We start from the raw sequence: 12,500 nt of genomic DNA, 5'->3' as shown, positions 1-12,500 counted from the left end.
GTTTCTGACTTTGAGGAAAGATTTGTGTATAAACATTGTTTCTGACCATAGATAAGTTTCTGGCCATGAGAAACGATCTGTGTATAAACTTTGCTTCTGGCCACAGAAAAACATCTGGGTATAAAAAATTTTTCTGGCCAAGAGAAAAGATCTGTGGATTGACATTGCTCCTGACCAAGAGAAAATATCTGTGGATGAGCATTGTTTCTGACCATAAGGGAAGATATGTATATGAACACTGACCATGAGAAATGATCTGGGTATAAACATTGTTTCTGACCGCAGGAAAAGCTCTGTGAATGAAAATTATTTCTGACCATGAGGAAAGTTCTATGGATCAACATTGTTTCTGACCATGAGAAAAGATTTGAGAATCAACATTGTTTCTGATTTTGAGGAAAGATCTGTGTATAAACAATGTTTCTGACCATGAGAAAATCTCAGTTGATCAATATTTTTCCTGACCATGAGAAAAGATCTGTAGATGGACATTGTTTCTGACCAAGACAGAAGATCTGTGGATAAACAATGTATCTGACCAAGAGAAAAGATCTGTGCTTAAATATGCTTCTGATCATGGGGAAAATATACTGAATACTGGTGACTGGATTTCGATCACGTACTCTGATAACGATTAGCTGCCTGAAGGCTGTCGTGAGCTGACTGACTATCTTCTTGGCTTTGCAATTCACAATTAAGTGGTGTAACTGAGAGAAAATTGACACATTAAAACAGAATTAGCAGAATTGTCTTCATTGCATGATTAGACTGCATTCATGTTTTTTCTGCTCAGTCATGCCTTAAAATAGCAATTAATTAATTACAGTAAGATCAGCTATAATAGTGGGAGGCAATAAACGCGGAAACAGGTGTTGGTTTGAATTTAACAAAATTGGAACTGTTAAAAGTTCATTCGGGCATGCGTGCTAACAGGATGTCTCCAGAACGGTTGAATAGAATATGATGAAACTTGTCAGATGTTTCGTTTTCAAGAAATGAAAGTAATAGTCTAAATTTTGAACGTATTTCCCACAAAATTTATCATTCAGGGAAAGCTTCAGACGAATATTATCTATTAGGTTTCATCAAATTTCGTTTGTCCGTTTTTGAGATATGCTAAGACTCACCTTGATGATTTTCAATGGTTTAACTCTTAATAGTTAACGGGGGGGAAGCTCTCAACTGAACATCTAAGTTTTGTCTACTTATAATAAACTAGATTATTATCGGAGTCAAACATTTTTATAAGCCACCAGGCATTCAACTTCGCGCCAAATTCCAAAGCAGTGATGTGACGTCATAAGTATATCTTAGTTTAACCACACCACTGAGCTGATGAACAGCTCTCCTCCCATTGCAGACATTTCGATTCGGAACAGTCAGTCAGTTTCGTCCACCACATCATTACAAAAATTCTAATCATATGCTGATATCTTCTCCTAAATATCGATACCGCAGCTTAACGAAACAGAAAGCCTACTATCAGGTTGCGCACGAACCTTCTTCACCTGCACACTTCCAGGATAGCGATAAGTATATATGTGGGACCAAAGCAATTCCTAATCCAACTTTCTAAATACATGAACGACATCTGTGATAGAAAGGGACTCCTATCACATATCAGAAAAAGACCTACGAATCTAGTATATCGACATCGGGAATCTGAAGGAAATAATAGACATTGACAGGGTTTTTCTTATACATATCTATGACTTTTCCGCAGAAGTAGTCCAAGGGATTATTTAGTCATATATAGATTAATGAAGTAAAAATACGGTTTCAACTAAATCTTTATGGAAGAAATACTTATTCGAAATTTCCACCTGTAATGGAGAATGTAAACACCGGCCATAAAAATAAAAAGCGAAAACAAAGAGAAAAGTACGACAGATGCCTTGCCAAAGAAAAGAAGTAGTCACTTACTGAGAGATAGAGAGAGAGATACATCTACTAAGTGAGAGAGTGAGAGAGAAAGGGCCATGGGAGCTAAGCGCTTAAGATTTTCCCAGCTATTTTTGGGATTACACGGGAAGTAGGAAGACGAGAGAGAGAGAGAGAGAGAGAGAGAGAGAGAGAGAGACTTTCGAAGATGAATCTGTTATATTAGCAGAGTCATTGCGTGATGCTTCCCTTTTTTAAACGTTTTACAACTACTTCATTGGTTCCACAAGCTATTTCAGAAGAACTCCCGAACATTCGAGATGTTTTTGTAACCTACTCAAGAGAGAAAGCCGTTTCAAATGTCTCGTTAGAAATAGTGTAGAATGAAGGCAAGAGCTAAATTTGACTTAAGAGATGCATCGCGTTACTAATCAATGGCTAAGACTTTTTTAAAGTACCAAATGACTTATTAATACAGTACCAAGTCATTTACAAATACTGAATTATAATGCAGATTATATAAACGTGTCTAATAATCATTGGAAAATAAGTTAAAATCATCGGAAAATAAGTTAAATCATTAGAAAATATAACTTTCGTTACAAAAGACTGCTGGAACGATGACGGATCAAGTGAAAATTACTGGAAAGTAAGTTAAAATGATTGGAAAATGTAACTTTTTTAATGACTACTGGAATGATGACAAATCTAGCTACATTCACTGGAATACACGTTAAAATCATTGGAAAATGTAACAGCGTTACCAAAGACTACTGGAATAATGACGAATCAAGTTAAAATCACTGGAAAAATAGTTAAAATAATTGGAAAATATAACTTTCGTTAACAAAGACTGCTGGAACGATGACACGTTAGGTTGAAATCATTGGAAAATATAATGCTCGTTATCTAAACAGCATGAAAGATGACAAATTAAGTTAAATATCACTGGAAAATGAGATATTATCTTTGGAAAATTCTGTTACCAAAGACTGCAGAAACGATGAAAAAGTAAGTTAAAATCATTGGAAAAAATAACTTTCGTTACCAAAGGCTATTGGAACGATGACATATAAAGTTGAATATCACTGGAAAATGAGATACTATCTTTGGAAAATTCTGTTACCAAAGACTGCAGAAACGATGAAAAAGTAAGTTAAAATCATTGGAAAAAATAACTTTCTTTACCAAAGACTGTTGGAACGATGACAAATTAAGTTAAATATCACTGGAAAACGAGATACTATCTTTGGAAAATCCTGTTACCAAAGACGGCAGAAACGATGACAAAGTAAGTTAAAATCATTCGAAAAAATAACTTTCGTTACCAAAGACTGTTGGAACGATGACAAATTAAGTTAATATCACAGGAATATGAGATACGATCTTTGGAGAATTCCGTTACCAAAGACTGCAGAAACGATGACAAGCTAAGTTAAAATCATTGGAAAAAATAACTTTCTTTACCAAAGACTGCTGGAACGATGACAAATGAAGTTAATACCATTGGAAAATATGATTTTGTTATTTGGAACGATGACAAATTAAGTTAAGAGTGTGATCAAGATTTTCTTGCGAATTTCGGAGAACAATTACATTAAACTCAGAATTTGTCTAAATTAGGTCAACGACCAAATGAACCTGGGAACACACAGAGCTGCATGACATTCCAGAGCCGAGACACGAAGGCATTCCACCGATCGAAAAATTTCCTCGTGATATTCAAAAGCTTTTTATTTCAGAAATGTCTTACCAAACACCTCGGATAAAAAAAAAAAACATTTCCTAGAGTAATGGCCACTTAATTAACTGAACTCCGAAGCAGATAGCGATCTTAATCGCCAAAATGATCAAGAAACTCGAAAGTGAAAAAGAAAAAAAGGAGTGTGAGAGAGAGAGAGAGAGAGAGAAAGAGAGAGAGAGAGAGAGAGAGAGAGAGAGAGAGAGAGAATGTACACGTGTGTGTATGTGTGTGTGTGTTTGAGAGAAAGTATGGACGTGTGCGTGTGCGTGTGTGTGTGTGTGTGTGTGTGTGTTGTGGTGAGAGAGAGAGAGAGAGAGAGAGAGATATTGTATGAGGGAGAGTCTGTGTACGTGCGAGAGAGAGAGAGAGAGAGAATGAGGGAGAGAGTGTGTACGTGCGGGAGGGACTGTGTGTGTGTCTGTGTGTGTATGTATGAGAGAGAGAGAGAGAGAGAGTGCGTGTGTGTGTGTTTGAGCGCACGCACAGCCGTAGAATCGTGGTGGCGAGGAGGTCTTCCACGGCACATTTAATTCGGAAGAAAAATAGAGGTGTGACTCAGGAGGCAACAAAAACAAAATTATGGAGAGAGATTACACAGCGAGTCGGGCGGTAAATATATATCATCAAGGCGAGGAAACGAAGATTACCTGAAACGCTCCGTGGGGGTATTTTGCCATCACCTGCTTTGACCTCGGGTGACCCCTGGCGCGACCCTAGATGTCAAATGACTTCTGCCTTCTCCGGGCGAAGATGAAGTGGGATATGATTTCCGTCCCGTGAATGACTGTGGATTTGCCTGGAATTACCTGCTGTCTTTGGCAACAGACAGTCGTTTGTTTCTCTGGTTGCGTGTCCCAAGGAAGGCGAAAAACGCTACGTCACTACAGCAAGAATGTGTTTTGGTACTTTAAGCGTGTGAATAGTTTCCGTATCTTACTTTTAAAGGTTTCAAAGGGGTATGAATTTGTTCTGCTGCTGCACACCTTTCTACAAACATTAATTTAGTGTTGAGACACTTCCTGGCAGAGTTTACGCTCATATATGTACCATGACCAAAAATTGTTTGGTGTGTGTGTGTGTGCGTTTATGTACGAGAACTATGACGTCTTTAGTGCTGGGATACTTCCTGGCAGAGTTTACGTTTATACATGTGCACTATCCAAACACTGAGGTGTGTGTGTGTGTGTGTATGTGTGTGTGTATGTGTAAAAACTATGAAGTCTTCCACATGACATAGCTGAATGCCTCCTTTACGTAAATACACTTCTAAAAAAAAAAAAAAACTAGGCTATATAACCCCTCATTTCAATAAACATTAACACAGCTAATTATACACATTTCTGCGTATCAAGTAAACAAAAACAGACGGTGGCATTCTCTTGCAAGGGACGTGTCAATGATATAATCACTCTGAGTTTAACCGGAATTCTCCTCATTTAACACGAAGGAATGTACTTGATAACTTGCAGTCATTATGACTGACGTTTTATGGCCTCGTCTTATGCTTTCATTATTTCATTCCTTGAGAAAACAATAAGGTATACCCATAAGGATTCTTTACTATAGAAAATGCAACAAATAAATCATTTGCATTTTGGGTTTAATTTTTCTTTATTCATGTATTCATTTTTTCCCACTTTGGGAAATTCTTCTTGTTGCTTTATAACTGAAACTTCTAATGAATCATTGGTGTAAGTATCATTAGTGTCTACATGGAATTTAGCATGTCGCATGTGATCTAAAATATGGATATCAATGAGTATTCGAAACTCAGTAAAAAGGACAATAATAGAACACCACCAACATAAGAAATCACAAATGTTCTTGAAATTACTTATCACAAACTAACAAATTTAAAGGGAACCCATTACCAAAACTAGAGTACTTTCAAAAACAAAAAGGAAGCAATCGAACGAAGATGGAAGAGTCCACAAAAACGAAAATAAAAGACGAAATTGATACGAAAAGTGGAGAAGTGTTTAGAAATCCGCGGCCATGATGAGATTAACAGATAAGACCGCAGCATGACTTCTAAATGGATGTTTTCGCTCTACAGATTACCGAGGCACCGATCACGCTCTCAGGTTAAACCCCACATGATCGATTTATCTCTCTCTCTCTCTCTCTCTCTCTCTCTCTCTCTCTCATGAATTAACCTTGTAATAGTAGTTAGATTAAGTATATCTCAGTTTAACCAGACCACTGACCTGATTAACAGCTCACCTACGGCTGGCCCGAAGGATTAGGTATTTTTACGTGGCTAGGAATCAATAGGTTACCTAGCAAAGGGACCAACAGCTTATTGTGGGATCCGAACCACATTATATAGAGAAATGAATTTCTAATCACCAGACACAAATTCCTCGGATTCCAGGTCGGCAGAGCTGGGTATCGAACTCGGGACTACCGAATCGGTAGTCGAGCACGTTACCCACTCGTCCAACGAGGAACTTAGTACAATAGTAGTAGATGTTGGTGTTGTTGTTGTAGAAGTAGTAAATTGTCTTCGGCTGTCAGATAGACTGATGCCTCGTACAAGAATAGCACTACAGTAATATTAACCGAGCATGATAATTTCTTTATTTTTCCTCTCTCTTATGAATGAACCTTGTAGTAGCACTAGTAGTAGTAGTAGTAGTAAGTAATTTGTCTTCTATTGTCAGTAAACTAGTGCCGCGTACAGATATATCATTTCATCATTGTTAGTAGTATTAAAGGTAATTAGTAGTATACCCACTTTTGCAGTAGTAGCAGTCTAATATTTTTCGTAGTTTAAAGCATAATTTCTTTAGATCTATTAGCAGTAATAAGAGTCACAGCATTATTATTATTATTATTATTATTATTATTATTATTATTATTATTATTATTATTATTATTATTCAGAAGCTAAACCCTTATCCACAAACAACAAGCCTGAACGGGCAATGGACTTGAAATCCAATCTTCCAAAGAATTTGGAATTTTATTATTATTATTATTATTATTATTATTATTATTATTATTATTATTATTATTATTATTATTATTATTATCAGAGAATAAACCCCTATTCATATGGAAAAGCCGAAAAGGCCCATAGACTTGAAATCTAAACTTCAAAGAATAGGGAGTTACTTCTTCATAGCGACTACCGATCCCCTAAATGTAGCCATAATGACTTTACTAAATCAATTGAGACTAGGAATTCAAACCCTTCCTTAGGACAGGGGTCATGTCAAAAGGGGTGAAAAAAAAAATTCCACGGGACTCCTTGCCAGCAATTTCCATAAGTGCAGAAGCTGCGAGGGATAACCTTTTATTCCACACAGTATGCAAGAGCCGCCTCCCCTAAAAAAAAAAAAAAAAAAAAAAAAAAAAAAAATTAAGGAGAGAGAGAGAGAACAAAAAGATAAACATGGCAAAAACTGAACCCAACCAACAGCTACCCGACTGCAATAATGGTGACCCTACCCACATTCTGCCCGGTGTGAAACTGATGGACCTGACGGTTATACAAATGCAAGACTAAGGTTTTTTTTTTTTTTTTTTTTTTAAGGGTTTTTTTTTTTTTTTTTTTTCTTTTGTATTTTAATTTTTTTTATATATTTTCTTAACTTCTCGGGCTATTTATTTATTTCTAAGTAAATACGAAACATAAATCAGACTTATTCCGGATACCATTATGGAATTCTAACTGATGCGGAAGAATGCCTTTAGAAATCAGCCAGAGAGAGAGAGAGAGAGAGAGAGAGAGAGAGAGAGAGAGAAGAAGAAGAAGAAGAAAACTACAAGAACACGCTCATGCCAAATGCAAAACGCAGCATGAAATGAGAAAAAGGACGAAGACTACATAAATGCAAAAAAAAGGAAAAAAAAAAGGAGGACAATAAAGCAGCGGCACAGATAAGAAAGCAATAAGCGATAAAGAAAGGGAGTGGGCCAATAAAGAGGAGGCAGCGCAGAGTGATGATAGAGTGGGGTACTAGGAAATTACTGCCTTTCGGGGATGGCTCCTTTGATGCCTGGTCAGACCGGGGCCGCTAAACTACCACTCTTCCCTTCGCCGAGGTTGGGTGGGGGGGGGAGCCCCCTCCCTCCCTCTTACCATTTACCGCGGCCACCGCCACCTCTCGTGGTATACATTCTTTAGCGCCATTATTGCCGTAATCGTCGTCGTCGTCATCATCTTCACGATGATCACTATCATCATCATCATCATCATCATCGTGGTCACTAACATCATCATCATCATCTCTATGATTATCACTATCTTTATCATCATCTTGATCATCATCGTGGTCACTATCATCATCACTATGATTATCACTATCTTTAACTTCATCGTCATCATGATCACTATCATCATCATCATCATCGTGTTACTATCACTGTCATCATCATCATCATCTCTATGATTATCACCATCTTAATCTTCATTCGTCGTCATGATCACTATCATGATCGTCGTCGCCGTCATTATCACCATCATGATCTGGCACCGTCAGCATCGTCGTCGCCACCATCATTATCACTATCATTATCTGCATGTCGGAACTGGCGACGCCATCATTATCACTAATCATTATCTTCATCGTCCTCATCGTGATGGCAGTCATAATTATCACTATTATCATCCACCTCTTCATCATCATGCTAGAAATCATAATCGTCATCGTCACTATCATTACCTTCGTCATTAGCTTCTTCACTAAAATTATAAACACCAACGTTATAATGACGCTCACCTTCATTACCATTACAACGTTCATTATAATCATTCATGATTATCACTGTCACCAACTCCATGATAATAATCAGTAATACAGTTTCTCCTTTCGTTCCTATCATCATCATTGCCTTATCATGATTCTTTCCCTTCGTTGGAAAATTTCCCGAGAGAGAGAGAGAGAGAGAGAGAGAGAGAGAGAGAGAGAGAGAGAGAGAGAAACATCAAAATTTCAACTGTAAAATCATCAATAATGTACTAATCTCGCCTCAATTTCCTGTCACAAATGAAACAACCATTGTTGAAAGTCAACTCACTTTCTCCATTAACTGAAGCCACAAATTCTTAGTTATAATACAATTAGAGTACGGGCTAGATAAAGGCCAGGAATAGACCTATAATTTGCCATCGTACAAATAATCTTCAAGTTTTCGATTTTGGTATCGTACAAATAATCTTTAATTTTCGATTTCACAACGACCCTACCGTTAGGCAGATTTTAATCTAGATTGTACGACTGGTCTTGGCTTTCTAGAGAATAACTTGTGTGTGTGATTTTTACTCTAAACATTTTCTTTATAATCGCGTCTTAAATTACCAGGGCATTAATTATTAATACTCAAGGAAAATTTACTAATGAATAATCACAAGGATACGGTCATAACTGACTTGTAATTAAGCGTCAAATAAACGTTAAATACAAAACGTCATTATTAGACTATACTAGAATCGAATTACAAAACCTGAAGATGTTATGACGGAAATGTCAGTTCATTCATTATCAGCATCTTCCATTAATCCTGCTTTGTGAAGCTGAGGAAAAAAAAAAAGAATAAGACGAGAAAATAATTTTGTTAATTTTTTCCCCCAATCAAGACAACCCATTCGTCAAGAAAACACCATCCTAGAGTAATGTAGAAATTCAAAGATACATCCTCCTAAATCTGGAAAATCATTAAACATTATTTTATCAGGACTCAGTTTCTTACTAGGAATCTTCACCAGCAAAGTTATTTTAGTTAGATGCCATTTCAGGGTATAAGAATCTCACTTATGGAGATTCGCATTTATAAAGAGCGTGTAGAGGAGATTATTATTTATTACCTAGCCACTTGGGAAAGACGAAGAATTGTGGCATTTGACTAATATCAAGATAAACAATCACGTATCTTTTATAGAAATAATATAAACAGATTTTTTTCTTATTAGGCGGGGTGGGAGGGGGCGGGGGAAGCGGGCAGTAATGCCTGCAACCAATGAAGATCATATCTCGTATCTGATTGGCTGTTGTATTTGAGCTGTGATTCTTGACGGATATTAAGCACAACGAGCTTCGGCCACTTACGATGAGCTGCAGTGATATCGGTTACGGATATCTGCCGTCAGCTCAAAGAACACAGATTACAACTTTAAATCGAAACTTAACACTTTTTAAAACCTAATGCACAAAGACTTTATGATAAGGATATTTCGCATATTTTACGATGAAACATTACCAAGGTTATGCAATAGCCGTCACGCTGTTGGATTCCTAAGATAGTCAAGTAATTCGTTTAGCCCAGATGGTAACAGATATTAAAAGTTGGTGAAATAGATAGATAAGTCAGTTGCCATCCAAAGCATTTCATGAGTTCTTTGCAAATACCCAAATGTCCTTCAGAATATGTGCGCCTCTTCAGCGGAACCAAAAAGCCTTCTTTTTTTTTACAGATATAAATTTGGGTACTATAAAAGCCAAAAAGGATAAGAATTAATCAGTACTATTAAATAAACATACGCAACGCGGTTTAAACACTGCAAAAAAATGAAGGTCATTGTATAAAAATATAAATAAAAAACAAACATGAGGGTTAAGAACGTTTATTTCTAAAATAGTTCAGAACGTTTACTTTGAAAAGAGGTAAGAACATTTGCTACGAAAAGTAATAAGAACGTTTATAAAAAAAAAAGACTAAGAACGTTTACTTTGAAAAGGGCTAAAACATTTATTTTGATAAGAACGAAGACCATTTGATACGAAAATGGCTAAGAACGTTTATTTTGAAAAGGGCTAGGAACGTTTACTTTAAAAATGGCTAAGAACGTTTATTTTGAAAAGGACAAATAATGTTTGCAATGAAAAGGACAAAGAACGTTTTGCAATGAAAAGGGCGAAGAACGTTTATTTTGAAAAGAGCTTAGGACGCTTTCTCTGAAAAAGGTTAAGAACACTTACTTTGATATGGACTAAGAACGTTTATTTTGAAAAGGACAAAGAACGTTTGCAATGAAAAGGGCTAAGAACGTTTATTTTGAAAGGAGCTAGGAAAGTTTGCTATGATATGGGCTAATAACGCTTAATTTGAAAAGTGCTAACAACGTTTCCTATAATTTATTTTTTCTTTCTTCTCTCATTAAAATCGCATTGAAGCGCACGAGTCCAGACTTATTATGAATTGATAATGATAGACTTAGTAAGAAAACCATTAAAGCTTGCACGATCTTCCGAGATCACAATGAAGAATGCCAGGGGAAAATATTCATGGTATTTCCTCGACAACTTTGGAATGAATCCCCGAATGACAGTCATGATTACCGGCGGCAGATCCAGCACCACCCCGCCCTCTCTCCTCTCTACTCTTCTTCCTCTCCTCCTCCTCTCTCGTCTCTCCTGAATTGTGGGGAAGAATTTGTAAGGGAGATTAACGAATGAAAAAAAGGAAATATGCAACATATTGGCAGAACGATATAAGAGAGAATTCACCCCTAGAATTGATAATGAAGATAATGATATAGAAGTAAGGGATGAAAATAGTGAATATTTATCAGACATAGATATTAATGAAGCTGATATTGTGCAGGCTATTGATGAAATTAAATATGGAGCTGCAGCCGGGCCTGATGGTGTCCCTGCTATTTTGTTAAAGAAAGTAGTTCATTCTATCGCAGCCACTTGCAATATTATTAAGACAAAGTGTAGATACAGGCAAGGTTTATGATGAGCACAAATTAGCATATACTACCCCTACTTTCAAAAGTGGAACAAGACTAGTCGGCAAGTAAAATTATCAGGCCTGTTGAAGTCTAACATCACATATTATGAAAGTGTATGAAAGGGTAATGAAGAAAAATATTATGAAACATTTAATAAAAAATAATTTGTTTAATATCGGACATGGTTTCGTACCCGGAAAAAGTACACAAACCCAACTGTTAGTCCACCGTGAGAACATATACAAAAATATGAAAAGCGGGGGGGAAAATGAAACAGCCATGTGGTTTATGTAGACTTTGCAAAAGCTTTTGACAAGGTAGATCATAATATATTTAGCGAAGAAAATTAGAAAACATAATATAGTGGATAAAGTAGGAAGATGGTTAAAAGAATTTTTACACAACAGAAAACAGATAGTTATAGCAAACGATGAGAATCGATGAAGCTAAGGTAATATCCGGTGTGGCACAAGGTACGGTGTTAGCTGCATTACTGTTTATTATTATGATTGCAGACATAGACAGTAATGTTAGGACTCGGTAGTGAGTAGTTTCGCCGATGAAACAAGAATAAGTAGAGAAATGAACTTGTGATGAAGATAGGAACGCGCTACAAAGAGATCTTAACAAAGTATATGATTGGGCAGATAAATAGGATGGTATTTAACTCTGATAATTGAATTAATAATTATGGAGACAGAGAAAGCTAAAAATATGCATATGCAATAGGGGCCCTAATAATGAGACAATGACAAATAAGGAAGCAGTTAAAGACCTTGGTGTGATGATGAATAGGAACATGTTATGAAATGATCAATAGCAATTCTATTGGCAAAAATGTAAAGCAAAAAAAATGGGAATGTTGGTACGGCACTTCAAAACAAAAACAAGAAAAGCTGAAAACATGATTATGCTTTATAAACATATGTTCGTAAGTCCACTTGAATATTGGCAATATGAATATTGTCCGTTGGCAACCTAAGGGTTCATTACAACAATATACGTGCGATAAAAAAATAAAGTAACAAATATTTTAAAATTACTTAAATTATACATGAAATAACTTACCAGTCATTTTAACGAAAAGCCCCAGTTTTTCACTTACCCTGTAATAACAATTTAAAGACCACTATCCTCCTCCTCCTAGCATGACTTGATTTTTTACAGTTATGTCACAACATAGATTTTTTTTTT

Source organism: Macrobrachium nipponense, chromosome 17 (assembly GCF_015104395.2).
Source record: "Macrobrachium nipponense isolate FS-2020 chromosome 17, ASM1510439v2, whole genome shotgun sequence".
NCBI lineage: Eukaryota > Metazoa > Arthropoda > Malacostraca > Decapoda > Palaemonidae > Macrobrachium > Macrobrachium nipponense.
Note: the sequence above shows the minus strand (reverse complement) of the source record.